Below are 5,834 nucleotides of genomic sequence, written 5' to 3'. Positions count from 1 at the left end.
TGAAGTCGTGCATTGTATAACGTTTCATTTTTAGAAACGAATGTAGAGAGGAGTGGCTGGGTGGTAAGTAGCTTGCTTACCAACCACATGGTTCCGGGTTCAGTCCCACTGCGTGGCACCTTGGGCAACTGTCCTCTACTATAGCTTCGAGCCGACCAAAGCCTTGTGAGTAGATTTTGTAGATGGAAACTGAAAGAAGCCCGTCATATATATGTGTATGTGCGTGTGTGTTTGTGTGTCTGTTTGTTCCCCCCCGCAACATCACTTGACAACCGATGCTAGTGTATTTAGGTCCCCGTAACTTAGCGGTCCAGCAAGAGATACCGATAGAATAAGTACTAAACTTACGAAGGATAAGTCCTGGGGTTGATTTACTCGACCTAAGACGGTGCTCCAGCATGGCCGCAGTCAAATGACTGAAACAAGTAAAAAAGAGTAAATGAGTATGTAGTAAAATTCAAATCTGAATTTGTATATTGGTATTATGAGAAGAAACGGTAAACTCTCAATTATTTGGCTGTGTTCTGTGTTGATAAGTGTAATGCATTCTGCTAGCTGATACATAGTGGAGTGGATTACTGGCTAATGGAAGTTATTGCTTGTCCAGAAGTGAAGTGGAGAGGGTATAATTTGCATGAAAATTATTTATGTTCTTAAAAAGGATCACAAACTATGTACTGTTCATCGAATAAAAAGGTGTTAATATGATTTTGCCCAGAAATCAGATTTTCAAAGTTATAGTTTCCCCCTACCACCGAAATTTCATAATTTTAAACTGTTTTTCGAATTTTTTTTGTCATCTACGTGTTAAAATAGAGATTACAAATTTGGGAAATATAATTTGTTTTTGAAAGTTTAATTTTCCTGAAAGAAATATCGAATGACCCTTCCCGCACCTCGGCCACTCATCAGTTACCCACTTTGGGGCGAAATGCAAATCTTCTGTATGGAAAACATAGGAGTGTGAGTAAATTGAAGAAAGAAATAAGGGGCGGAGTACGTAAATGTCATCTCGATAGCCCATACGTCAAAATCGGCAACTCGGTTTTGGACTACATAAGGAACATACATGCACACACACAAACAATTCCGTAAAAAATTATTTATTTATGCTTTGAAGAGAGCAGAAATTGAAAGAAATGAGAAAGCGAAAGTAAAGGATATGAGAAAATGAAAGATGTAAGTATGTGTATATGAAATGGACGTGTATGTGTGCGTGTGTGTGTGTATGTGTGTGTGTGTGTGTGTGTGTGCGGCGTGTGTGTGCGAGAGAGAGAAAGAGTGAATGAGTGAAGGTGTTTGTCGTGATGATGGATGTCTTTTAAGGTACATACTCATATAGAACATGCCACTTCATCGTTGTCGTCGTCGAATAAAATGTTTTTTAACGATACATAACTTATGGAAAAGATTATAATTTTAAATTTTTGTAATGCAAATATGTCAAAGAAAATAAAGTTCGTTTGGTACCCGAAATAGTACTGAATCTTTTGATACACCGTACGTCAAAATCGGTAGATCGATTTTGGAATGCATAAAGAACATACGACACACACATACACACACACACGTACACATACGCACACACACGCACACACACACAAATAGACATAAATAGCACTCAATTTTATATACATGCAATCCCATAGATATATTCGGACATACACGTCTTCGTATATACTCTTTGTATACGCATGTTTTATATAAGCGTGTATGTACACACATACATACACGCACTCACACACACGTGTGTATGTGCGTGTGTGTGAGTGTGTGTGAGCACGTGAATATTTGTATACATGTATATGTATGTGTGTCTATGAGGCATCCATGGATAATACACTCCTGATTCGGCAAATTTACGTGCGTTCAAATCGAATTGTATCATTTTGCTTGAGAAATATTCGATTTATTTCCATGACTGTAGAATTAACACACCTTTATAACCACCGGACCTATAATCGATTTCTCTTTCCTGATAAGTATTATCGGTGTGCATTTCATGTACATGATTAATGCAATGAACGTAGGCAGAATCTACTAAGTTTTTCGGTATCATCCTTTACCTCAGCATAAATATAACATTAGGCTGATGATGAAAATTTATTTCCTATTCTATATTTACGTGTTACGAGTACGTAATTTTGTGTTGTAAGATACAATGAAATTTCATTACGTTGCTTCCGAATCTTTTTTTTATTAAAGCTAATTATATATGAACATTGTTGTTATTATTATTATTATTTTTATTATTATTACTATTATTATTATTATTATTATTATTATTATTATTATTATTATTATTATTATTATTATTATTTTTATTATTATTATTATTATTATTTACTTACCGTACTACATTCTGAATCGCTTGTAATTCTTTGGCAACAATGTTCACAAGCGTCTAACAATATACAAAAGCTCCAGACACTTCGTTTCAGTCTATATGAATATGGACATACTTTTGTGAGAATCTGGTAAGAATAAAAACTGAACATTTTAAACCAACTTCATTCTGGTTGAAGTTTAGTAATTATAGCACAAGTCTTTTCATTCTATATTCCTGCTACTTCACGAGTCTTTTTCGTCATTCCGTTTCTTCCTTCCTTTACGACTCTATTGTCAACCAAACAATGCTATACCTAGCAGAAACAAATGAAATGATGGAAAGCAATTTATTCTTTAACATATGCCAGTGAGTAATATCTACACAAAGAGCATTCGCAATAGTTTCTCACTTTTCTTTATAATGAAAACAGAGATATTAATGCAACTTTAGAGCCGACTATGTCTTTTAGGTTCTTCATCTAAACCGAAGAAAGAAGCATTCGAGTGGCAAATCTGAAAAACTCATTATCCCATTGGACCTTGTGTCAAAGATGCATCACATTATTAACCTAAGGGCAGAATTTCCATCTTCGAAAGAAGCATAGAATTGAAAATTAAACATACACATAAAAATATTTAGACACACATATATAAAGTATCATACATAAGCAAATAGAATCCCACGCACAGGTACACATTATATACATACATGCACACATACATACATATACATACATATATACATATGATTGCATATACATACATATACATGCATATATACATATACATACATATATACATATAATTGCATATATATATATATATATATATATATAGACATACATATATATATATATATGTATGTATATGTATATATATACATATATATATATATAAGCGTACATAGTTAAATATATATTTATACGTATTTACGTATATACACATATATGCTTACATGTGTGTGTCTCTTTCATTTTCTCCACTCACACTGTCACACATACACACTGATATATACATACATACATACACACACACATACATACATACATACATACATACATATACATACATACATACATAAATAGATACATACATACATACATATATACATACATACATGCATATATATATATAATTATTTTAGAGACGTGGAGATGATATAATACTATCGAAGATATGTCAAATACAGAAAATATCCAATGAAGATATACGAGTAATGTTTTAGAATATCCCTGCCATACCAGATATCATAAATATACTGTAAAATTAAACTTGTCTCCAAAACCTTCGTATATCTCATGACTTTACTCATACATGCAAACATATTACACACACGCACATGCATGCATGGATGTATGTATGTATGTATGTATGTATGTATGTATGTATGTATGTATGTATGTATGTATGTATTGATTAGTTTGGGTTCGTGAATTTCAGAGGTTTATTCCCAATTCAACTGGTTTATAATGTATGAAGCAATTTTGTTGATGGTTTATGTTCTGATTTATTCCCAGCTGCGTTTTCTGCTGTATTATTTCGAATATGACGACAGAAACGGAATTTGCAGCATCCATGCCTTTTAAGCATTTCATAATTCAATGCAGTAATTCCTCGATTATTGCGGGTGTTACGTTCCAACCCACCTCCTGCGATAGGTGAAAATCTGCGAAGTAGAAACAGTACTATACAGTGTATTTATTTCTATAAATTCTATACATTTATTTTACATAACACCACAAAGGCAAACGCGATAGGTGAACTGCGATTGTTGACCCGCCATATGGCGAAGTGTTACTATAGATTGTTTTAATGTGTTCTAACTGTAAGGCGGCGAGCTGGCAGAAACGTTAGCACGCCGGGCGAAATGCGTAGCCGTATTTCGTCTGCCGTTACGTTTTGAGTTCAAATTCCGCCGAAGTCGACTTTGCCTTTCATCCTTTCGTGGTCGATAAATTAAGTACCAGTTACGCACTGGGGTCGATATAATCGACTTAATCCGTTTGTCTGTCCTTGTTTGTCCTTTCTGTGTTTAGTCCCTTGTGGGTAGGAAAGAAATAGGTATTTCGTGTGTCTTTACGTTCTGAGTTCAAATTCCGCAGAGGTCGACTTTACCTTTCATCCTTTCGGGGTTGATAAATTAAGTACCAGTCACGCACTGGGGTCGATCTAATCGACTAGGCCCCCTCCAGCAAAATTTCCGGTCTTGTTCCTAGTGTAGAAAAGAATACATTCTAATGGTATTTCAAACTGAATCCCACATTAATGTTTTAGTGTTTTGCTTTTTTCTTTTATTTTTTTTTTGTTCAGACACCTTTCTCGTTATGAAGTTCATGACTATATCAGTGAATGTATAGAGATTAAAAAAGTACTTATATTTGTATAATTTTGATAAGCTCCTAAAAGTTGTATTAAAATAATATCGACAGCGTGAATCATTAACTCTGCTTATTGCAAAAGTACTTCATTGTTCTGAGTATATTCCGCCTCTTCTAAGCTAACAAACCTACTCCAAAATCTAAGATAATGGATAAAAATTCCGGTTGGCTTCTTGTCTTACCGTTTTGTTGATTGCATAATCTCTGATCGCCTGACTCGTTGTTACTTCGTCCATGGATCGAAACATTTAAGTATTGAAACGAAGACTATCTCATTTTCCTTTCGTGCATTGGGAATTATGCACTACATTAACAAATGCACCTTTTGAAGGCCGTAGAATATGATTCGCAAGATATTCCATAGCTATTTCATGAATGGCGATACACTGTTTAGAATTTGACACGTTGATTTATGTAGATCTACCAATCATGTGAGTTGCAACAATGGAGAACCACGTTGTGTTCTCTCAACAACCGGACAGCCATTTTTGTTGTTTCTCTAGCTTTATCGTTAATATGTGGGTCAATCGCGACGTATAGAACATCAGAATTCTGAAAGCTAAAAATTTTTGCATATTATTCTTAGTTGCAAATATTCTTGTAAAGCGTTTTCCATTCCTTCTCACCTTGCTCTTTTAAAACTAACAGCAATATACGGAAGAAGGTCATTAAGAATATTACTTGTACGAAAATTATACGAAAATTACAATAGTATCAAAATGCAATAATATATTCTGATATTAGGATCCCCAATAACAAGTATAACTCTATATAGAATGCTCAAAAGTATTGGCAATAAGGTTAATAGATCAGCTATGAATTTCTTTGAAAGGAGATCAATCAATAATCGCATAGTATTTGGGGTAGTTATAAATATACCTCATTTCCATGAAGTTACAGTGCCTTATTTTACTGTTACACGCTGTTTTGTAGTTCGTTGCTATCTCGTTGTGAAAGATGTAAAAGTAACGTACGATCATAATTGTTCTCCCATTCTTCGACCAAAGGTGGTGATTATATTCGTATTTTTAAAGCTTCAATTATCTGCTTACAATAATTTTCTGTTATTTTCTAACTTTTATTTCTAATTCATATCTGCGTGTCTAAATGGTGCGCTTAAGTAGGTGC

Source organism: Octopus sinensis, linkage group LG8 (genome assembly GCF_006345805.1).
Source record: "Octopus sinensis linkage group LG8, ASM634580v1, whole genome shotgun sequence".
Taxonomy (NCBI): Eukaryota; Metazoa; Mollusca; class Cephalopoda; order Octopoda; family Octopodidae; genus Octopus; species Octopus sinensis.
Note: the sequence above shows the minus strand (reverse complement) of the source record.